This window comes from Aethalodelphis obliquidens, unplaced genomic scaffold (assembly GCF_003676395.1).
Source record: "Aethalodelphis obliquidens isolate GAN/ISIS:26980383/991018 unplaced genomic scaffold, ASM367639v1 scaffold83, whole genome shotgun sequence".
Taxonomy (NCBI): Eukaryota; Metazoa; Chordata; class Mammalia; order Artiodactyla; family Delphinidae; genus Aethalodelphis; species Aethalodelphis obliquidens.
In genome coordinates this window covers 2094573-2119337 of record NW_020838027.1, presented here as the reverse complement: position 1 = coordinate 2119337, position 24765 = coordinate 2094573, and the positions used below count along the sequence as shown (strand labels likewise).

Sequence of the window (24765 nt, the reverse complement as noted above, 5' to 3'; positions counted from 1 at the left end):
CACCAGTGAATGAAACAAATACATAATGCAGGATATATAGACAAAGTATATTTTTTAATTCTAGAAACTAATTTTATAAGGCAGCAGTTACACTTCTCACATTTAAAAAGCAATTTGTTTCTACTTTTCTAAACAATCTTATAAGATTCAATATATTGAAAAAAGGACAACTAGTCTCTGTCTATAGACTAAAACATGAAATTATTTTTTAAAAAATATTTATTTATTTATTTTTGGCCACGTTGGGTCTTTGTTGCTGCACGAGAGCTTTTCTCTAGCTGCAGCGAGCGGGGGCTACTCTTCGTTGCGGTGCGCGGGCTTCTCATTGCGGTGGCTTCTCTTGTTGTGGAGCACGGGCTCTAGGCACGCAGGTTTCAGTAGTTGTGACTCGCAGGCTCTAGAGCGCAGGCTCAGTAGTTGTGGCGCATGGGCTTAGTCGCTCCATGGCATGTGGGATCTTCCTGGACCAGGGCTTGAACCCATGTCCCCTGCATTGGCAGGTGCATTCTTAACCACTGCACCACCAGGGAAGCCCTGGAATTATTCTTTTTGCCAGTTTTAACTTTGGAAAAAACGCTTACTGTTCCGCCTCCCTTTCTAAAACTGTCCACAAACCATTTTCCTGTTATAAAATTAAAATGTCTTTATTGTAGAAAGCTTTAAACATATCAAAAATATGGGAAGAAGTAAAATGTGGCTGGATTCCCACCAGCAACAGATAGCTGTTATCTTCTTCATATATGACTGTGCTTGTGTATGTGTGTTTTATGTGTATGTACACGCGTACCTGTTAAACCAAAATAGATTCCCAATGTATCAGGCATATCTTACGCAGGACCTCAAGTCTTGGCCCTGCCTGTCTCTGAGGCCTCAGACCACTGTCTCCACCCTGGCTGCCATCAGGAGGACCACATACGCGAGGGTCCCGACCAGCAGCACACGGCCCCTACTTCCTGCTCCCAGGGATGCCTCTTACCTCCCACCCTTGGCCTCGCTCCCGCATTTGAGGTGTGAGAACCCGTGGGACCCACCTGATGCCCACACGTGCACCATCTGCACATCTGGTGGAGCTGACGTACCACGGGGCAGACCTTTCACCAGGGAGACAAAGGCGCTGAGGAGTAGATCCTCTCCTCTCCTCATTTAGGTGGCTGTCCTGGGGTGTGGCACCTTATACCTCCTCCAGGGAGACAGCTTAAGGAAACCAAGCAATCAGCTGTCCTTGTTACCAAGGGGTGGCCAGCCTGGAAATGCACGCTTGAACTGACTTCGTCTCCATCTCTCCTCAATCCCCTTTTCCTTCACTTCTGCTTCCTGGAATTGCACTTCCTAAAAAAATAATACCACATAAGCTTTTGCCTCAAGCTCTAGGTCCCAGGGTCCCCAGGCCTAGCAGACACTAGGGGTGCTGTGCTAACTATCTCATCAGCTCTCACCGCAACAGCACACGCCCAGCCTAACTTCCACACGCCAACACCTGCATCTCTACCTGGGGGCTTGCTTGGCATGGGGCCCATTCTGCACCTGTTCAGGGTAAGCCGCAAGTACCAGAGAACGGATGCCCCTGGGAGCAGCCCTCAGTGACTGACAGGAGCTGGCTAAAGTTTAAAGACCCTAGATTTCTCACCCCTTCTGTGGGATAAGCTAAGATAAGCTTATCCCAGAGAATAAACTAAGCCGTGAGTTCTGCGCTGGCTCCAGGCTCCTGGTGGAATCAGCTTGGGTTGCACCCTTTGTTGACTGCCTTTTCTGTCCCTTCTCACTGCCTCTCTGTTCTCCCTGTATGTCCTGAGGTCAGTCCCCAAATAATCTACTTGCACTTGGAGAAAAAATGGAGGGGGGCAAAAGACACCGTCACAATGGAGAAATCTGGCAGCCACCTTAACCAAGCAGTCAAACATAATAATATCACCAACATCTCTACCAATCTAATCATGACTCTAATCATAAGGAAATCATCAGACAAGTTGAAATCTACCAGGCCTGAACTCTTCAAAAATATCAGTGCCTCAAAAAACAAAACAAAGCAAAACAAAAAGGACAGTGAACTCTTCTAGATTCAAGGAGACTAAAGAGACAGGACAACACACTGTGTGACCCTTTACAGGATTTTAGATCAGAAAAAATAAAATCTGTAAAGGATATGACTAAGGCAATGGGGGAAATCTGACGATGAACTGCATTTTGGACAATGGTTCTGTATCACTGTTACAGATACTGAGTGTGATAACTCTATCATGGTCATATAGGAGAATGAACTTGTTACTAGGAGATACATGATAAAGTATTAGAATAAACTGTCATGTTTTCTGCAACTTACTCTCAAATCATTCAACTAATAAAATGTGTGCATGTGTAAAGACAGGGAGAGAAAGAGATAAAGTAACAAACCTATGAATCTAGGTGAAGGATATGCAGACATTCATTGTATAACTTTCCTAGAGGCTTCAAATTTTTCAAAATAAAATGTTAGGAAAGAAAAAAAAAAATGTTAGGAAAGACTTCCTGATAGCCAAAGTTACGGCAGCTCCACAAATCTACATATCCCAATACATCTGCCAGAAACTATACGCGCCAACAGAAGGAACAGATAAAACCACAAACATCCTGCACCTCCTAACATAATGAGAAGACTGAAAGTGGAAGTTTCAAACTGCCTAGAAGTAAAGAAATATATACATCAATTTCTGGTGGAGATAGTTCTTGAACTCTCATCTCGACTTTTTGAGGAGAGCAAGGTGGGACCCAGATGGGAAGAGAAATGCATAGAAGGGAGAAGAGGAGGATGGAGAGCCCAAGATAGAACTAAAATCACTCCCGGAAAATGAAGACCCACACTAAGTATGAAGATACCGACGAAACATTCTGGGAGATGAGTGCAGCCTATGGAGAAAGAGACAAGTGTATGTACAACTCGGTGAGGCAGAACTGGCAAGGCAGGGCTTCTGAGAAGAAGGAAAAAGGAATGACGGATGCCCTTTGAGACTGTCCTGTGAAGGGCAAAAAGGGGGAAATTTAGGATCCTATAAGACAAGAGAACATTTAAAAGTCAAAGGATATATAACCATCTCCCCCCAAATGCCTTCTAATAAAGAAACATACTCACTACACTTACAAAAGAATAAGGGGACTTCCCTGGTGGCTCAGTGGTTAAGAATCCGCCTGCCAATGCAGGGGACATGGGTTCGATCTCTGGTCCGGGAAGATCACACATGCCGCGGAGCAACTAAGCCCGTGCACCACGACTACTGAGTCTGCGCTCTAGAGCCCGCGAGCTGTAACTACTGAAGCCCAAGCGCCTAGAGTCCGTGCTCCACAAAAAGAGAAGCCACCGCAAAGAGAAGTCCACGCACCGCAACGAAGAGTAGCCCCTGCTTGCCACCACTAGAGAGAAAGCCAGGGCCCAGCAATGAAAACCCAACGCAGCCAAAAAATAAATAAATAATAAAATTGCTAAAAGAATAGGAAATACTCGAAGTAGGAATCTTGTAAATCACCCCAAACTGTCAATCCTGTTCACAAAATGCAAAATTAGATATAAAAAAGAACTTAAGATAGTTCAATAGTGAACTTAAGATACTTCAAAAGACCCTAACACCACACACAAAAATAAGCTCAAAATGTATTAAAGACCTAAATGTAAGGCCAGAAACTATCAAACTCTTAGAGGAAAACATAGGCAGAACACTGTATGACATAAATCACAGCAAGCTCCTTTTTGACCCACCTCCTAGAGAAATGGAAATAAAAACAAAAATAAACAAATGGGACCTAATGAAACTTCAAAGCTTTTGCACAGCAAAGGAAACCATAAACAAGACCAAAAGACAACCCTCAGAATGGGAGAAAATATTTGCAAATGAAGCAACTGGCAAAGGATTAATCTCCAAAATTTACAAGCAGCTCATGCAGCTCAATAACAAAAAAACAAAAACCCAATCCAAAAATGGGCAGAAGACCTAAATAGACATTTCTCCAAAGAAGATATACAGACTGCCAGCAAACACATGAAAGAATGTTCAACATCATTAATTATTAGAGAAATGCAAATCAAAACTACAATGAGATATCATCTCACACCAGTCAGAATGGCCATCATCAAAAAATCTGGAAACAACAAATGCTGGTGAGGGTGTGGAGAAAAGGGAACACTCTTGCACTGCTGGTGGGAATGTGAATTGGTACAGCCACTATGGAGAACAGTATGGAGGTTCCTTAAAAAACTACAAATAGAACTACCATATGACCCAGCAATCCCACTACTGGGCATATACCCTGAGAAAACCAAAATTCAAAAAGAGTCATGTACCAAAATGTTCATTGCAGCTCTATTTACAATAGCCCGGAGATGGAAACAACGTAAGTGCCCATCATCGGATGAATGCATAAAGAAGATGTGGCACATATATACAATGGAATATTACTCAGCCATAAAAAAGAAACGAAATTGAGCTATTTGTAATGAGGTGGATAGACCTAGAGTCTGTCATACAGAATGAAGTAAGTCAGAAAGAAAAAGACAAATACCGTATGCTAACACGTATATATGGAATTTAAGAAAAAAAAATGTCATGCAGAACCTAGGGGTAAGACAGGAATAAAGACACAGACCTACTGGAGAACAGACTTGAGGATATGGGGATGGGGAAGGGTGAGCTGTGACAGGGCGAGAGAGAGGCATGGACATATATACACTAACAAACATAAGGTAGATAGCTAGTGGGAAGCAGCCGGATATTCGGTGCTTTGTGACCGCCTGGAGGGGTGGGATAGGGAGGGTGGGAGGGAGGGAGACGCAAGAGGGAAGAGATATGGGAACATATGTATATGTATAACTGATTCACTTTGCTATAAAGCAGAAACTAACACACCATTGTAAAGCAATTATACCCCAATAAAGATGTTAAAAAAAAAAAGATACTTCAAAAGAAATTAAATAATCTGAAGAAGAAGAGAAAAAAAAAGATTGAAAATAACAAAGGAGCCTCAGGGTCCTGGGGGAAAACATCAAAATGGCTAACACATATAATCAAAGTCCCAAACGAAAAGGTTAAAGAGAACAGGGATAAAAATTTTTTAAAAAATAATGGCTCAAATTTTCCCAAATTGGGTGAAAGGCATAAGTTTATAGATTTAGGAAGATCTGCAAATCTCAAAGCAGGATAAACACAAAGGAAATCACACTTAGATACACCATAGGCAAAATGCTAAAAACCAAAAATAAAGAGAAAACCTTAAAAGCAGTCAGAAAAAAATGGCACACTGTCTACAGAGTAACACTGTGAACGATGGCTCCACTGTGAGTTATAAAAGCATACTTAGGGGCTTCCCTGGTGGCGCAGTGGTTGAGAGTCTGCCTGCCAATGCAGGGGACACGGGTTCGTGCCCCGGTCCGGGAAGATCCCACATGCCGCAGAACGGCTGGGCCCGTGAGCCATGGCCGCTGAGACTGCGCGTCCGGAGCCTGTGCTCCGCAACGGGAGAGGCCAAAAGAAGAGAGGCGCCCCCGAACCAAAAAAAAAAAAAAAAAAAAACATACTTAGGAGTACTTTTAATGAACAATGCATAAGACCTCTTCAAACTATAAAATAGTACCAGAAGAAATTAAAGACCTAAATTAAACAGGAAATGCACCACGTTCATACATTTGAAGACTCTATACTGTTAATATGTAAATTCTTCCCAAATTGATCTAAAGATTCAATGCCATTGCAATCATAATCCCACGAGACTTTTTTTAGTAACTTGTAAGATGATGATTCTAACATTTATGTGGAAAATGCAAAGGACCTAAACTAACGAAATCAAACTTGAAAAACAACAAAGTTGTTGACCTACACTGCACAACTTCAAGACTTACTATAGGGCTTCCCTGGTGGCGCAGTGGTTAAGAATCCACCTGCCAATGCAGGGGACACGGGTTCGAGCCCTGGCGGGAAGATCCTACATGCCTCGGAGCAACTAAGCCCATGCACCATAACTACTGAGGCTGTGCTCTAGAGCCCCCAAGCCACAACTACTGAAGCCCCCGAACCTAGAGCCCACGCTCCGCAACAAGAAAAGCCACCACAATGAGAACCCTGTGCACCGCAACAAAGAGTAGCCCCCACTCACCACAATTGGAGAAAGCCCGCACACAGCAACGAAGACCCAACGCAGACAAAAATAAATAAATAAATGAATAAATGTATTTATTTATTTGTTTTTTTAAAAAAGATCTACTATAATTAAAACAGGGTGGTACTGACATAAGGAGTGACCAATGGAACAGAAGAGTCCAGAAATCAACTGCCATGTATACAGTCATCTGAATTTCAACAAAGGTACCAATGCAGTACAACGGCATTTTCAACAAATGATACTGGAACAACTGGATATCTGTATGGGAAGAACATTTAATATTCTTCACAAAATAATTTTCACACCATTCACAAAAACTAGAGATGGATCATAGGCCTAAACATAAAAGCTAAAACTATAAAATTCTTACAAGAAAATACATAAGTATACCTTCACAACCTGGAGGTAACCAAGATTTCTTACTTAGGACTCAGAAAGCAATAATTATAAAAGAAAAAATGACAAATATGACTACATCAAAATGTAAAACTTTGCTTATCAAAAACAGCTCTAAGGGGCTTCCCTGGTGGCGCAGTGGTTGAGAGTCCGCCTGCCGATGCAGGGCACATGGGTTCGTGCCCCGGTCCAAGAAGATCCCACATGCCGCGGAGCGGCTGGGCCCGTGAGCCATGGCTGCTGAGCCTGTGCTCCGCAATGGGAGAGGCCACAACAGTGAGAGGCCCGCTTACCGCAAAAAAAAAAAAAAAAAAAAAACAGCTCTAAGAAAATGAATAGGCAACCACAAAGACTGATATCCAGGATATAAAAAGGACATATAAAGAATTCCTACAACTTAATAATAAAAAGACAATTAACCCAATTTTAAATGGGCAAAAGATTTGAGCAGACACTTCACAAAGGAAGATATAAAAATGTCAATAAACACAGGAAAAAGTGCTCAACATCATTAGTAATCAAGGACTAAAATTAAAACCAACCATAATGACATACCACTCTACACCCACTAGAATGGCTAAAAATAAAGACTGACAACACTAAAAGTTGGCAAGGATGTGAAGCAACTAGAATGCTCATACACTGTTGGCAGGAAACAGGCTGATAAAACTACTCAGCTATAAACACATGGTACCCTTCATGAAAAAAGAATGACTTGAAGATGAAGCCAGCATTCCAGAGTTTAGAGCAGCAGGCCACAGGGGATTAGTCCCAGGCCTTGAACCCTAATGGTTCTTTACATACCTTGGATATCAGTTCCTTGTCAAACAGGTGTCAGCGATTGTCTATTCATTTTCTTAGAGTTACCTTAAATAAGTTTTCAATGTTAATGTAATCCAATTTATCTTTTTTTCTCCCCCAGTGGTTATTGCTTTCTGAGTCTTGTCTAAGAAACCTTTGCACACCTCCAGATCATGACGATATTCTTCCATATTTTCTTCTAGAAGCTTTATGGTTTTATAATTTTTGAAACAAATCTGACAATTTCTTTAGAAATTAAACATGCATTTGCCATATGCCCCAAGAATTCTTCTGACAGGTATTTTTCCCAAAGAAATAAAAACATATGACCAAAAAAAAAAAAAGACCTTTGGGGGGGTGAGGGGTAAGAGCCTTAGCTAAGATAGTGGCTGTAATCACGAAACTGATGAATTCAAGATATTAAGATTGGCAAAAATGTTTTTTATTCTCATCTATTTCCTTATCACCTAAAAGCATTTCTAATTATATATGGAGGGACAGAGAAAGGAAGGAAGGAGTAAAGAGGAAAGAAGGCACGCTACATAAGGATAGTTTCCTCTTTTGTATGACCTCATCCTTATTAAAGACAGGGCAGGGCATTATCATGAAGGGTTAAATAAGCCACCTTTAAAAGCGTAAAACTTTAGTTTGTAAACATGGGAGAGCAATGGAAATTTCAGGCTGAGAATTAAAGGTCTGTGTCAGCAGCGAATAACTGATGGAGAGAGCAGCCGGAGTCTACGTTACAACAGTCCAGAGAGGAAATGACAGAGGCTCAACCAAGAGAACAGCCACGGAGAGAATGGGTGGACTCTGGATTTGCATCACAGGCAGAAGTGACCCAGCTCAGTGCGCGGTGAAGTGCTGACTGTGCAGATCAAGAAGAACAGGACTGGGTATCAAAATTCTTTATTTTCATTTATGTACATGCTACTCTCATGTTCGTAAGACTTCTTTCAAAATTTAGCAACAGAGTAGAAAAAGAATTATTTAAGTAAAAAGAAGGAAACATCTCAAAATGTCATCTCTTCCTTGAAGCCTTACACACCTCAGTACACTCTCCACAGAATTAACCCTATGTTCCCATAGCATTTACACATCTATCACAGCACACCATAACCCACACTCTGCCGCTGGAGAACAGCGGGGCCGTATACTAACTACCGAATCTCCAGGACTGAGCAGAGTCCCTACCCAGCTGGCAGAATAAACAGCATTTTAGCTTTATTTTAGCTCCTCTCCGCTTCAAAACTGCCAGAACGTTATTAAAAATGAATACCTTGAGTGGAAAAATGTTAAAAGTCACAGAAGTTGAATCAATATCCCCACTAGGCTTTCTGCCCTTGAATAACTAAATTGGTTACATAGTCCATTCTCACTATTCATGATACTCATGTTCTACAGTTACCACGAACACTCAATAATCCAACACCGAGCCACTGCTCCTAGCAGAGATACAGGCCTAGGTTCCTGCGAGCCTCCAGTCACTACGTTTTCATCGACCAGTCAATACAAAAACTTGCTCTGCCTGTTTCTGTCTATTAAAGGCACCCTATTTAGTATGTATTGTTGATGCATAACTACTGAAATCACGGCCAACAGCACATAACTCAGGCCCGAACAAAGCTCATCTAAGAGAAGCTTGCCGTGCGTGTCTCTGTAAGGCACATCACAGCCACCCTGCACTTCGAACACCAGACAGCACTTCAGCACTAAGCTTGGAGAACATTCTAAACCGTGAAATCACAGCAACACGGATGGACTTGGAGGGCACTGTGCTAAGTGAAATAAGTCAGAGAGACAAAGACAGATACTGCATGATATCACTTATATGTGGAATCTAAAAAACACAACAAACTAGTGAACAAAACAAAAAAGAAGCAGACTTACAAATATAGAGAACAAACCAGTGGTTATCAGTGGGGAGAGGGAAGAAGGGAGGGGCAAGGGCGGGGCAGTGGTACTTCTGAAAGTTGTAAAGAACTATAGAATTTAAAGAATCCCTCATTCAATTTTTTTAAAATGCGTTAAAGGAAGAAAATGGCATCACTAACGAAAAGCATAAAACTGTGGCACTAAACATGCCACAACAAGGACGCAGGTTTACAGTGTCAGCGGAGACACGAAGGCAGGGGCACGCCTTGCTGGACCTGAGCTGGGGACGGGCGCGTTGGCCCTGCTATCTACTTGGAGGCTCCCGAGGAGTTTTAGCCGGGCCGTGCATCCGCAAATAACGGAGATGAACTGGGCGTGCTCGGAAGTCAGACGTCTCCCACAGCTCTCAGCCACCTTCTTCATGCGCTCATCTCCGAGTCCACCCAGTTCCTATCACGCGCCAACAGGTCTTGGCGGCATCGCTGATGACACCCGCACACCGACGCTTCTCTGCCTGTGACCACCACAGCCGATGGCCGAGCAAGTGCTGAGCCGAGGACAGAAACCCTGTCAAACTTTCCTTTAAGACAGCGGACCCGACGCCACTGGAACACTACCAGCTCCGATCCCAGAGTTCAATGTTGGCAGAAGGGTTTTAAGTTGACTGTGCCTCCGACTGTGAGTTCCGTAGAGGAACAGAGCTCAAAAGGTCTCGGAAGCCAAAAGGTGCAAAAACCCAAATGCCCATCGACTGACGGAGAAACACAACATGGTCTCTCCCTACGCTGAACTATTATCATTCGGCCGTAAAAAGGGGCGAGTGCCGACCACTGCTACAGCGCGGACGAACCCCGAGGACCTGTGCCGCGCGCAAGGAGCCGCCCACGAGAGGACAAACGCCGTCTGACTGCAGTGAGGTGAACTATCCTGGCCCCACAAACCCAGAGATAGAAAGCGGCCTGGTGGGGCTGGGCACCGGGACAGGAGAAGCGTCTACTACGAGCTCGGGATTTCCTTCCGGGGCGATGAAATGCTCTGCAATTGGACAGCGGTGATGGCGGCCCAATCCCCTGACTATACTAAAAACCACTCAACTGGTCTCTTTAGAAGGAGGAATTTAGTCGTATGTGAATTCTCTCTCAATTTTTAAAGAAAGGTCTAGAAAGGCTGAAGACGCGCTCACCTGTCAAATCCCTCCTAAACGGTTAACTCCTTCCCCGCCGCCTCTCCCGCCCGGCGGCCCAGCCGCGTACACCCTCCGTCCCCGCCCGCGGGCACCAATTACCCCACGGCCCACTCCCGGCTCCGCCCGTTCCGGCGCCCGCGGGCCGCAGCGCCCTCGCGGTTCAGCACACGCTGCTGGGCCTGGGACCACTGAGCCGGGACTCGCAAGACGAGCTCCCCACCCGGCGGAGACCCCACTCACGCGCCTCGGCCACGCAGCGCGCACGAAGCTCCGTCCCGACTGAACGCGAGCAACGGCGCTCGGGCACGGCCGCTCCGGCACGGCCGCGCAGAGGACGCTGGGAAGAAGGTCCGGGAGGGAGAGCGCGCCCGGCTGGGGTGGGCGGAACGCGGAGAAGGGCGCTCCGGCACGACCGCGCAGAGGACGCTGGGGAAACGGTCCGGGCCAATCTGCCCCGGGCCACTGCGTGTACGCGCCTAAGGGTCCGCGGAAGACGGTCAGACCGAAAACGTGCTGGGCCACTGCCGGGCACAGGAAGAGGAGCCGCAAGTCAAGTCGGAGCGGGAGCAGAGCCGTCTGTCGAGAGCCGCAAAAGCAAGCTAACAGCGTGAACCTGACCTCCGTGCCGCCGCTCACTCCGCTTGGCTTCCGCGGGCCCTGCGCCGCCGGGATCTCTGCTGCCCCCTGGCGGCCGGCGAGCTCGCCTGGCCTCGTGGCGCCGCCCTCAGCTCTCCCAGCCAGGCAGCCCGAGCCCGACGAGGGGCGGCAGGACGGCTCGGCGCCGCTCAGTGCCCGTAGGCTGCTGCGGGAGAGGACCGTTCTCCTGCATCCTGCTAAGGCCGGTCGTCAGAGCGCGGCCTGGATCGCAGGCCGAGGAGCCCTCCGGCCCAGGCCGCGCCCGCTCCCGCCCGGCACACGCCCGTCACCGCCCAGCACACATCCCCGTCTCCGTCCCGGCTCCATACGCCCACCTCCCCGCACTCCCCCCCACCCCCGCCCCCGGATCTGCAGGACTCCCAGGCGCTCGCGTCGAGAGAGACGCTGCGTGGCGACCTGCGCTCGGGACATCTTACAGCAACCGAGCAAAGCAAGATTAAAAAGTTGTCATCGCGACTCCGAGCTGATTGCGGAAAACTCCAACAGAATCAGTCTCTGCGTTTTCTAGCTGTTGCCCGGGAGCCCTTCCAGCCGCGCTGATCCCGATGTGAGCAGCAAAGCCCCGGGCGAGTCACCTCCAGCTGAGCTGACTGCTCACTCCTCCCGGGAGCACCCCCCGTCCCCCCACCCCCAGTGCATTTGGTAAAGAAAGGAATGTTGGCTTCCAAATGGTGCTGAGACAGTTACTGTTTGGAGTTATATTCCTTATCAAAATATGCACTGAAATAAATTACAGCTGAATTCAAGGGTGAAATGTTAAATACACGCAGATACACATAAAACAAAGTAAAAAAAATATGCAGATGAATATCCGACCTCAGCATGCAGAAAAAAGCTGTGTAACTATAAAAGCTGATAAAGTAATCATGAAGTAAAAGATGGATAAATGTAGCTACCTACATTCAACTTTTTTAGCTTCTGGAAGTAGAAAATAAACAAGAAAGAGGGGGAAATATTATTGACATGTATGGTGAAGAGAATTCATATATAAAAACTTCTAACAACTCAGGAAATACAAACGAAGTGAGTGGATATTTCACAAAAGGAGAAAGATAATAAAGAGGAAAAAAGGTTTAACTTTAATAAAACCAAAAAGCATACATATTAAAATAAGTATATAAATATAGATGCAAAAATCCTCAACAAAATACTGGCAAACAGAATCCAACAACACATTAAAAGGATCATACACCATGATCAAGTGGGATTTATCCCAGAGATGCAAGAATTCTTCAATATACGCAAATCAATCAATGTGATACACCATATTAACAAATTGAAGAATAAAAACCATATGATCATCTCAATAGATGCAGAAAAAGCTTTTGACAAAATTCAACACCCATTTATGATAAAAACTCTCCAGAAAGTGGGCATAGAGGGAACCTACTTCAACATAATAAAGGCCATATACGACAAACCCACAGCAAACATCATTCTCAGTGGTGAAAAACTGAAAGCATTACCTCTAAGTTCAGGAACAAGACAAGGATGTCCACTCTCACCACTATTTTCAACGTAGATTTGGAAGTCCTAGCCATGGCAATCAGAGAAGAAAAAGAAATGAAAGGAATACAAATTGGAAAAGAAGAAGTCAAACTGTCACTGTTTGCAGATGACATGATACTATACATAGAGAATCCTAAAGATGCCACCAGAAAACTGCTACAGCTAATCAATGAATCTGGTAAAGTTGCAGGATACAAAATTAATGCACAGAAATCTCTTGCATTCCTACACACGAATGATGAAAAATCTCAAAGAGAAATTAAGGAAACACTCCCATTACCATTGCAACAAAAAGAATAAAATACCTAGGAATAAACCTACCTAGGGAGACAAAAGACCTGTATGCAGAAAACTATAAGACACTGATGAAAGAAATTAAAGATGATACAAACAGACAGAGAGATATACCATGTTCTTGGATTGAAAGAATCAATATTGTGAAAATGATTATACTACCCAAAGCAATCTACAGATTCAATGCAATTCCTATCAAATTACCAATGGCATTTTTTACAGAACTAGAACAAAAAATCTTAAAATTTGTATGGAGATAAAAAAGACCTCGAATAGCCAAAGCAGTCTTGAGGGAAAAAAACAGAGCTGGAGGAATCAGACTCCCTGACTTCAGACTATACTACAAAGCTACAGTAATCAAGACAATATGGTACTGGCACAAAAAAAGAAATATAGATCAATGGAACAGGATAGAAAGCCCAGAGATAAACCCATGCACCTATGGTCAACTAATCTATGACAAAGGAGGCAAGGATATACAATGGAGAAAAGACAGTCTCTTCAATAAGTGGTGCTGGGAAAACTGGACAGCTACATGTAAAAGAATGAAATTTGAACACTCCCTAACACCATGCACAAAAATAAACTCAAAATGGATTACAGACCTAAATGTAAGACCGGACACTATAAAACCTTAGAGGAAAACATAGGAAGAACACTCTTTGACATAAATCACAGCAAGATCTTTTTTGATCCACCTCCTAGAGTAATGGAAATAAAACCAAAAATAAACAAATAGGACCTAATGAAACTTAAATATTTTGCACAACAAAGGAAACCATAAACAAGACAAAAAGACAACCCTCAGAATGGGAGAAAATATTTGCAAATGAATCGTCAGACAAAGGATTAATCTCCAAAATATATATACAGCTCATGCAGCTCAATATTAAAAAACCAAACAACCCAATCCAAAAATGGGCAGAAGACCTAAGTAGACATTTCTTTTTTTTTTTTTTTGCGGTGCGCGGGCCTCTCACTGTTGTGGCCTCTCCCGCTGTGGAGCACAGGCTCCGGACGCGCAGGCTCAGCAGCCATGGCCCACGGGCCCAGCTGCTACGCGGCATGTGGGATCTTCCCGGACCGGGGCATGAACCCGTGTCCCCTGCATCGGCAGGCGGACTCTCAACCACTGCACCACCAGGGAAGCCCCCTAAGCAGACATTTCTCCAAAGAAGACATACAGATGGCCAAGAAGCACATAAAAAGCTGCTCAACGTCACTAATTATTAGAGAAATGCAAATCAAAACTACAATGAGGTATCACCTCACACCAGTCAGAATGGGCATCATCAGAAAATCTACAAACAACAAATGCTGGAGAGGGTGTGGAGAAAAGGGAATCCTCTTGCACTGTTAGTGGGAATGTAAATTGATACAGCTACTATGGAGAACAGTATGGAGCTTCCTTAAAAAACTAAAAATAGAACTACCATATGACCCAGCAATCCACTACTGGGCATATACCCTGAGAAAACCATAATTCAAAAGGACACATGCACCCCAATGTTCATTGCAGCATTATTTACAATAGCCAAGTCATGGAAGCAACCTAAATGCCCATCGACAGATGAATGGATAAAGAAGATGTGGTACATATATACAATGGAACATTACTCAGCCATAAAAAGAACAAAGACGTGGATGCATCTAGAGACTGTCATACAGAGTGAGGTAAGTCAGAAAGAGAAAAACAAATATCGTATATTAACGCATATGTGGAACCTAGAAAATGGTACAGATGAACAGGCTTGCAGGGCAGAAATTGAGACACAGATGTAGAGAAAAAGCGTATGGACACCAAGTGGGGGGGGACACGGCAGGGGTGGTGTGCTGAATTGGGCGATTGGGATTGACATGTATACACTGATGTGTATAAAATTGATGACTAATAAGAAACTGCTGTATAAAAAATAAAATTAAATCAAAAAAATTTTTAAAAAATAAAGAAGGTAAAATTCAAGGTTTCTTGCACTGCTTACGTGGCACTGCTCTCAGAAAAAGTTATGAGAAAATTTCATATTAGAGTTACACGATCTTGTCATTTAGAAGTAGATAATTTGAGTGAATAAATAAATAAATATTTTTTAAAAATAAAATAAGTATATAATTTCAACCATTTCCGTTTTGTTAGGAAATTGAAATATTTATTTTTATATAATTATTACATATGTTCTTACTGAAAAATACAAACAATAAAAATTAATCTAGCATTTTACATAACCATTCATGTGTCAAAACCAGAACTATTCTCAGAGTTGACCACTGTTATCTGTTGATGTATATAGTCTTACTGACCTTGTATTTATGATCTTACATTTAAATAATTTTGTCTGATAATATTCAGTGTGGATGATACTTTCATACTGTTGGTAGGAATATAAACTGATGCAACCTTTCAGGAAAGCAATCTGGGACTATATATCAAAAACATATATCCTCTGATACAAGAATTCAACCTGTAGGACCTTAGCAACTAAGAAAAATATCAGGGATGTACACAAAGATTTCTTTATAAGGATATTCTGCACAACATTATTTATACCCTGAAAAATTACTGAAAATGAATTAAAATGTTACATTATGGAATCTGTTAAATAGTACAGCCATTAAAAATCATGTTTAAAAAAATGCCTACTGAGGGGACTTCCCTGGTAGTTCAGTGGTTAAGACTCCACACTCCCAATGCAGGGGGCCCAGGTTCGATCCCTGGTTGGCCCGCATGCCGCATGGCCTAAAAATAAAACAAACAAACAAAAACTACTGACATGGAAAAAAGAATTTTCAAGATCATTTTCTGTGGAAAAAGCAGGGCCCAAAACTGTACGCTTAAAACAGCTTACCCACACTTATTAGGATGGCTACTGTTTAAAAACAGAAAATACCAAATGTTGACAAAGATGTATAAAAATTGGAATAGTGTGCGCTACAGATAGGAATGTAAAATGGTGCAAATACAACTGTGGGCCTTCAAAAAAATTAAAAATAGAATTACCATATGATTCAACAATTCCACTTCTAGTTATATACCTAAAAGACTTGAAAGCAGAGTCTTTACAGACACCCATGTCCATAGCACACCCATATATGCACACCCACAGATATTTGCACACCCATGTCCATAGCAGCATTATCTGCAATAGCCAAAAGGCGAAGCAACCCCAGTGTCCACTGACAGATGATGGATAAACAAAATGTGGTGTGTCCACACAATGGACTATGATTCAGCCTTAAAAAGGAAATAAATTCTGATACCTGGGACAATATGGATGAAGCTTGAGGACATTACGAAGCCTGTACAAAAAGATAAACACAGTATGATTCTACTTATAGGAGGTACCTAAAGTAGTCAAATTCATAAAGACAGAAAGTAGAAGAGTGGTTGCCAGGGGCTGGAGGGAGGGGGAAATGGACAGTTGTTTTTTAATGAATATTGAATTTCAATTTTGCAAAAGGAAAAGAGCTGGAGGTTGGCTGTACAACAATGTGAATGTCCTTAACACTACTGAGATGTACACTTAAATGTACGCTTGAAAATTATTATGATGGTAAATATTATGTGTATCTTACTGCAATTTCAAATTTTTTAATTAAAATAAAATAATTTTTAAAAGCTTGCCTACAATGAGGCAAATCAGAGAACTTCCATACGCTCAGAAAGCTTCCAATGAGATGACTAATACCTCATTCTTAAATATGACGACAGTAAAGGATCACAGGGAATATCTTTGAGATAAAAGCTATTAAAGCAAATGAAAAAGGAACCCAAGAGAGAAGGCAAACAGAAAAACATTTTTCCAAAGAAAACATAAATAACATTCTAGGATAAGAAGATATATGTATTCTGTTCACAAAACAGTATACTCTAAGAAAAAAGAAAAAAATGTATTAGATAAAGAAAGCAATTAGAAATTTAAAATATGGTACCTAACATAAAAATTTCACTAATAAGTTTGGAAGATAAGGTTAAAAAAAATCTCTCAGAAAGTTGGTCAAAGAGATGGATAATAAAAGAGAAACAATATGAAAATTAAAGCATCAGTCAAGTCCAACATCTGACAAATAGGTATTCCAGAAAGAGAGAATAAGAAAACACCTGGAAGAAATTAACACAGAGAAAACACAAAAAAACTCTTCAGACATGAAAGACATAAGTCTTCGTATTGAAAGGTCCCACCCCAGACCTCAGAATGATGAATTAAAAAGTAGCTACACTGAGAAATTTTATACCATAAGAGGTAGAGGAAATATTTTAAATGAAAATATTCAGAATGAAAACCAAAAAAGTATGTTACATACAAAGTATCAGGTTACATCAAAAGTATCAGGAATCAGACTGCATTTGGATTTCCTCCGTGCAGCAACAGAAGCTAAAAGACACTAAAGATTCCAAGGGAAAATAACTTCTAACCTAGAATTCAATACCCAAATTATCAGTAAAGTGAATGAATAAGTAAAGATATTTTTAGACACACATATGCTCAAAAAAAATTAACTTGTTGCCTACCTTTTCTCAGAAAGCTAGAGAAGAATGTCTCTTCTCTTCAAAACATAAAAGGAAACTAAGAAAGAGGAAGGCACAGGACTCAGGAAACAGGATCCAACACAGAAAAAAGGCCATGAAATTCCTTAGATGATAAGAAGTGAAAATCTCAGGAAGGCAGCCATGCAGTAGCCAGGGGACCACGAGTCTGAAGTGGAGGAGAGGACGAAGAGCTCCAGATGGAATGTGTACAGGGGGAAAAACGGTGCTGAGAGATTACCTGACGTTTTGGATATGTGGAAAGTTGTACTGAGAAGAATTGATGAGTCCTTCCCAATTAAAAAAAAAATAGCAGAATGACAAGGGTCAACTGGCAAATGTTGAGGAGGTGCTGGAGTTGGAAAATTATCATTTGGCAACTGTCGTGGTAAAGACTGCATCAGGCAAGCATCATCAATGGATGTTAAATCTGAGGGGAAATTTGGATGAGGAGAATACTGGCATGATCCTAAACTGTCTCCCCATAGACATAAACTGCAAAGGAGGAAGAAAAAAAAACAAACAGTAATAGTACGGTGGAGAAATTGGGCAAACCTTGACTAGGTGATCAAATTAACATCACCAGTGAGGATAACTGGACATTGTCTCCAGATGCGATACCCTGAGGAGGACACAGCATCCCCTCGCCGTGTTACAACAGAGAATGTATAACGTCAGTCTAATCACAAAAAACATCAGACAAATGCAGAATGAGGAACGTTCAGTTACAAGAGAAAAAGTGTGTGTTAGGCGCAGGGGTGGTAGACACTGCCTTCTTCAAAATGTCAGTGTCAGAAAAGATAAAGGCTATGAAAATGTCCCAGGATCAGGGAGGGTAAAGAGATTTGACAAACAAATGTAGTACCCGACCCTAGGCTGGATCCTGTGCTGGAGGGGGAAAATGCCATAAAGGACGTTTTTGGCTCAGTTGATCACATTGGAATATGGATGATAGGTTAAATTCTGAAATCAAGGTAATCTTATGAATTTATAAAGCTGACAACTATGGTTATGTTAGAGGAGAAAGACCCTTATCCTTAGGAAATACACACTGAAGTATTTAGGGTTAAAGAGCCATGATGGATAAAACTCACCCTTTAATTATAGATAGATGGATGGATAGATAGATAGGTAGGTAGATAGAACACAGATAAAGCAAATGGAGTAAAGTGTTAACTATAAGGCATATCTGGGTAAAGGGTATACAGGTATTCCTTGTCCTATTTTTTTTAAATAGATTTATTTATTTATTTTTGGCTGCATTGGGTCTTCGTTGCTGTGCGGGCTTTCTCTAGTTGCGGTAAGCGGGGGCTACTCTTCATTGTGGTGTGCGGGCTTCTCATTGCAGTGGCTTCTCTTGTTGAAGAGCACGGGCTCTAGGCGCACGGGCTTCAGTAGTTGCGGCACACGGGCTCAGTAGCTGTGGCTTGCGGGCTCTAGAGCACAGGCTCAGTAGTTGTGGCGCACGGGCTTAGTTGCTCCGCGGCATGTAGGATCTTCCTGGGTCAGGGCTCGAACCCGTGTCCCCTGCGTTGGCAGGCGGATTCTTAACCACTGCCCCACCAGGGAAGTCCTCATTGTGGTTTTGATTTGCATTTCTCTAATAATTAGCAATGTTGAGCATCTTTTCATGAGCCTGTTAGTCATCTGTATGTCTTCTTTGCAAAAATGTCTATTTAGCTCTTCTGCCCATTTTTTTGATTGGGTTGTTTGTTTTTTCGATATTGAGTTATATGAGCTGTTTGTATATTTTGGATATTAACCCCTTGTCAGTCACATCATTTGCCAATATTTTCTCCCATTCCACATGTTGTCTTTTCATTTTGTTGATGGTTTTCCTTTGCTGGGCATAGAAGAACAATTTTTTAAAAGGAAAGTGTTCATTTATGTTGTTAAAATGGTCTTAAGCTTCCATGTGAGATACGTGGCTTTCCTCTGTTTTCTGTAGAGTGCTGTATAACATGTCACTTCAAAATATTTTACCAGTTAAGTGTTCCCATAGTATAGTAAATGGTTAGTATTTCTCATTCATTCATTTATTCATCTTTCATCAAATAAATATGTATTAAACCATTCCTGTGTGAAAGACACCAATGCAGGCACTGAGGAGGGAGCAAAGAACAAAGTCCAGGATCCCATGGAGCTTGTATCCTAGAAGGCAGAGAAAGGGTGAGCAAGCAAACAACTATACGGTATGGCTGGTAGAAGGAAGGGCTACGACGAAGACTGAGGCAGGAGCTAGCATGATGAGAACGGCGGCGCTGTTTAGATGGAGGGATGATTTGGGGAAGGCGTCTCGGATAAGGTGACTTTGCAAAGAACGAAATGAAATGAGTGAGAAGCTATAAGGGAAAAACTACCCTCTTCCTCCTGTGTGTTTCTCCTTCACTCTCATAATATTGACACACTCACTCTTCCAACACCAAATGTGTGGGTTTTGCACATATGCAATTCTCTGCAACACCAGCTGGGTGTCCTACAACGCCATTCAGTTCTGACACTAACTGGAGATAGGCAGACTCCACGGGTTAAGGGTTCACTCCCACAAGACTGCCCCTCACTTCAAACGCCATTTGCAAATAATAGGTCCCCAAGCTATCCACCAATTCTGTCTGAGTTGTCTACAAATCAGAAGTTCCCCCTACTGGCCTTTTTGGACTGGATCATTTGCTAGAAGAGGTCACAAAACTCAGGGAAACACTTACTTAGGTCGACCAGTTTATTATGTAACAAAGGATATGATAAAGGATACAAGATGAATAGCCAGATGAGAAGATATGTAGGAAGTGGGTCGGGAGGGTCCCAAGCGCAGGAGCTTCTGTCCCCATGGAGTTGGGGTGTGCCACCCTCCCAATACATGGATATGTTCACCAACCATAAGCTCTCCAAACCCCAATTTTGGGATTTTTATGGAGACTTCATCACAGAGGCATGATCGATCATTAGCTCAGTCTCCAGCCCCTCTCGCCTTCTCAGAGGATGGGGGGTGTGGTCTAAATGTTCCAACCTTCTAATCATGGCTTGGTCTTTCTGGTGACCAGCACCTCCCCTGCCCCCCTCCTGAAGTTATTTAGAAGCCCACCCAGAGTCACCTCATTAGAACAAAGGACACTCCTATCATGCAGGAAATGTCAAAGGATTCCTAAAGTTCTGTGTCACCGAACCAGGGTCAATGACCAAATGTTAGAACAAAAGATGCTCTTAGCACTCTTATCATTTAGGAAGATATAAGAGTTTTAGGAGCTCTGTGCCGGGAAGCAGGGACAGAGACCAATATATATTTACACATTTTTCTTTTTTCCCTTTATTACATTATGTAAGTTTAAGGTGTATAACATGATGATTTGATATACATACGTACTGTGAAATGATTACCAGAAAAAGGTTAGTTAACCCATCCATCACCTCACATTGTTACCTTTGTGTGTTTGTGTGTGGTGAAAATTTTTAGTATGTACTCTCTTAGCAACTTGAAGTATACAATGCAGTATTAACCAGTCGCCATGCTCTACGTACATCCCCAGAACTTATTCATCTTACTACTAGAAGTTGGTACCCTTTGACCATTTTCAGACATCCTTCCCCACCCCCACTCCCTAACCACCAATCTACTCTCTGTTTCCATGAGTTTGAGGGTTTTGTTAGATTCTATATGTGAGATCATACAGTATTTCTCTTTCTCTGCCTGACTTATTTCACTTAGCATAATGCCCTCAAGGTCCATCTATGTTGCCACAAATGGCAAGGTTTCATTAATTTTTTATGGCTGAGTAATATACCATTGTGTATATATGTACCACATCTTCTTTATCCATTTATCCGTCCAAGGACACTTAGGTTGCTTCCAAATCTTGGTTATTGTAAATAGTGCTGCAATGAACATGGGGGTGCAGATATCTTTTCAAGTTAGTGTTTTTGTTTCCTTTGGATAAACACCTAGAAGTGGAATTGCTGGATCATATAGTAGTTCTATTTTTAATTTTTTTCCATAGTGGCTGTAGCAATTTACATTCTCCACATCCTTGCCAACTGTGTTATTTCTTGTCTTCTTGATAATATCTATTCTAACAGTTGTAAGGCAATATCTCGTGGCTTTGAATTACATTTCCCTGATGAACATCTTTTCATGTACCTGTTGGCCATTTGTATGTCTTCTTTAGAAAAATGTCTATTTAGCTCCTTTCTCTAATTTTTAATCAGATTGTTTTTTTCCTATTGAGCTGTAGGAGTTCCTGATATATTTTGGATATCAGTGCCCTTACCAGATATGTGGTTTGCAAATATTTTCTCCCATTCTATAGGTTGTCTTTTCATTGTTTGGATTGTTTCTTTTGTTGTTCAGAGCTTTTTAGTTTGTCATAGTCCCACTGTTTTTTTTTTTTTTTTTTTTAACATGCCACGCAGCTTGTGGAATCTTAGTTCCCTGACCAGGGATTGAACCCGGGCCATGGCAGTGAAAACACTGAGTCCTAACCACTGGACTGCCAGGGAGCTCCCAGTTATAGTCCCACTTATTTTTTTATTTTTTTGTGGTACGCGGGCCTCTCCGCAGCATGTAGGATCCTCCCGGACCGGGGCACGAACCTGTGTGCCCTGCATCGGCAGGTGGACTCTCAACCACTGCGCCACCAGGGAAGCCCTATAGTCCCACTTATTGATTTTTGCTTTGTTGCTTGTGTTTCAAAAAATTGTTGCCAAGACCAACGTCAAGAAGCTTTTACCCTACATTTTCTTCTATGAGTTTTCCTGTTTCTGGTCTTACATTTAAGTCTTTAATCCACTCTGAGTTAATTTTTGTGAGTGGTGTAAGATAGGGATACAGTTTCATTTATTTGCATGTGAATATCCAGTTTTTCCAGCACTGTTTATTGAAGAAACTATCTTTTCCCTGTTTAGTATTCTTGGCTCCCTAGTCAAATATTAGTTGACTGTATATGTTTATTTCTGGGCTCCAAATTCTGTTCCATTGGTCTATGTGCCTGTCTTAAAGCCAATACCATACTGTTTTGATTACTATAGCTTTGTAATATAGTTATAGTATAACTATATTAATAGTAAATACTGGTAATATACTAGTAATACTAGTAATATAGTACCCCTATAGGGATACAAGCTCAATGGGGGCAGAGAGTTTGTCCACTATATCCTCACTATCATGAACTATACTTTGCACACAGCAGAAATTCAATAAATAGTTGTTGAACAAATTAAGAATTAGTGAGTTTTGTAGGAAAAAAAATACATGCTTTTAGGGGTTTTTTTGGGGTTTTTTTTTTTTTGCATCCCAGGAACACCAAAGAATCATTTAACATTCCAACAATGAGAATTGATTCATACCAAAAGTAAAATGGTCGGGCTTCCCTGGTGGTGCAGTGGTTGAGAGTCCGCCTGCCGATGCAGGGGACACAGGTTCGTGCCCCGGTCCGGGAAGATCCCACGTGCCGCGGAGCGGCTGGGCCCGTGAGCCATGGCCGCTGAGCCTGCGCGTCCGGAGCCTGTGCTCCGCAACGGGAGAGGCCACAACAGTGAGAGGCCCGTGTACAGCAAAAAAAAAAAAGTAAAATGGTCAATAATTTTATTTAAATGAGAATTTGGTGGGATTGTGCTAATTGAATTATGTATGACAAATGTTAGATAAAACATGAAAATATTCACTTATATATATTCACAACTGAACATGTTATTTGCATTACAGGAATGCAAACAACAAGTAGGTTTTAAAATATTAAGTGTGAAGTACAAAATCTAGAAGGGGCAAAATGAAGAAACTATGTAGAAAGGTTTATTAGGCACAATATCTTAACTATCTATCTATCTATCTATCTGTCTATAGATGATAATTTAGGAACTGTTACCTCCATTCTATTTACTTAAATGTCACATCAGTGAGCACTGAGAAAGGTCTTCATGCATCCCACCTACACTTCCAGTGATATAACTGTAATTTAGTCTTGGTTTCCAGAGTCACAATCATTTTGCTGATTAGTGTGGTCACTGGATTCTTATTTAGCACAATCTAATATAGTCATGAAGCTTTCCATAGTTTAAAATAAAAAGCAAGGCGTTTGTAACCAAAAATGAGGGAATATTTAACCAAATGACTTCCTGATAGCCTTGCAGTTTGAAAGTCTGGCCTATGAGGAATGGTGGTTGACAAAGATAATTAGCTCTCAGATTACAATGACAACTAGCAAGAACAGCAACAAAGCAGGAACTGTGAAATGTTGAATTAGAAAGGCAGCTGGGAGTGGGCATTGTGAGAAGCGACTGCAAATGGTAATTTAGAATAACATCTGGGAGTAGGTGGCTCATGAGACAAGGTGGTATCTGAAGAAAGTGAACTAACAACTGAGTTATTTTGGATGGGGTGTCAGAGTAATTTGAATGTTCTATTAGCTACATTTCTCATCGATAACCAAAGCCAGGTACATCCCTTGCTGAGATCTTGGAACACAAAAAATACATGTGTGATTATATATAACTACTCTCATTCTATGTAAATATTTACAGCTGTATAAAGTATACTCAAGTGTGCATATATAAGCTATACTTGTATTCATATTATTAGAGGATAAAGAACGTATTGCGGGCAGGGGCATGGTATTTTTAAAAAGGGCATATAGTCATGGAGGCAGAGAAAACAGCCTTTCCCTCCAGCATGAGAATCTATAACCACGTTAAAAGCTAATAAACAGGACTTAGAATCCAGAACTTGTGAGGCTAGTATGACACTTAGTGGAGGAACATAGGAAGCATTGTCTAAAGTAGGTTACTAAGTTCACCTTTAATTAAGGTCAGCTAAGGATAGGTCAGAACCAAAAAGGTGAAAGAACCTGAGAAAGCCTGTGGGTGAGATTTTAATTTTTTAAAGTAATATTTATATTACATTAATTATTTAAAAATACATTGATGTTCTCATCAAAAGGAAAACAATTTTCTTTTTCTTTAATTTTTGTATCTACATATGGTGATGGATGTTCACTAAACTTATTGTGATAATCATTTCACGATGTATGTAAGTCAAATCATTATGCTGCACACTTTAAACTTATACAGTGCTGTATGTCAATTATATCTCAATAAAACTGAAAAGAAAAAAGTAACAGTACTATTGATGGTTATAAATAAATATGGAAAAATAATCAAATTTTCTAGTCTTTCCTATAAAATTTATGGAAAAGTTTAAACGTAGAATGCCTAGCAGGACCATCATATAACTGGTGCCCTCTACATAACTGGTTTAAATATTTTGGAAAACAATTTGATTATTTTTATTAAAAGCCAAAAAATGTCTTTACCTTCCTATTCAATAATCTCATTTTGAGAATTATTCATAAAAGTTATTAATCATAAAACACGGAAAGAAAATGCACAAAGCCTTGTACACACAAAGCTTGAAGCAACT

General features: G+C 41.6%; 1 protein-coding gene across 7 annotated transcripts in view; it reads right to left on the bottom strand.

The window, feature by feature from the left end:
- Nucleotides 1–24765, bottom strand: part of RAD52 (RAD52 DNA repair protein) — a 58429-nt gene that overhangs the window by 20261 nt on the left and 13403 nt on the right. The window contains exon 1 of one of the 7 annotated variants that reach the window (XM_027093441.1): nt 10855–10879. The exons of 2 other annotated variants lie outside the window; for them this stretch is intronic. The gene's annotated coding sequence lies outside the window, so the exon portion shown is untranslated. 4 more of the 7 variants (XM_027093438.1, XM_027093437.1, XM_027093445.1 and 1 more) reach the window with 4 other exon arrangements.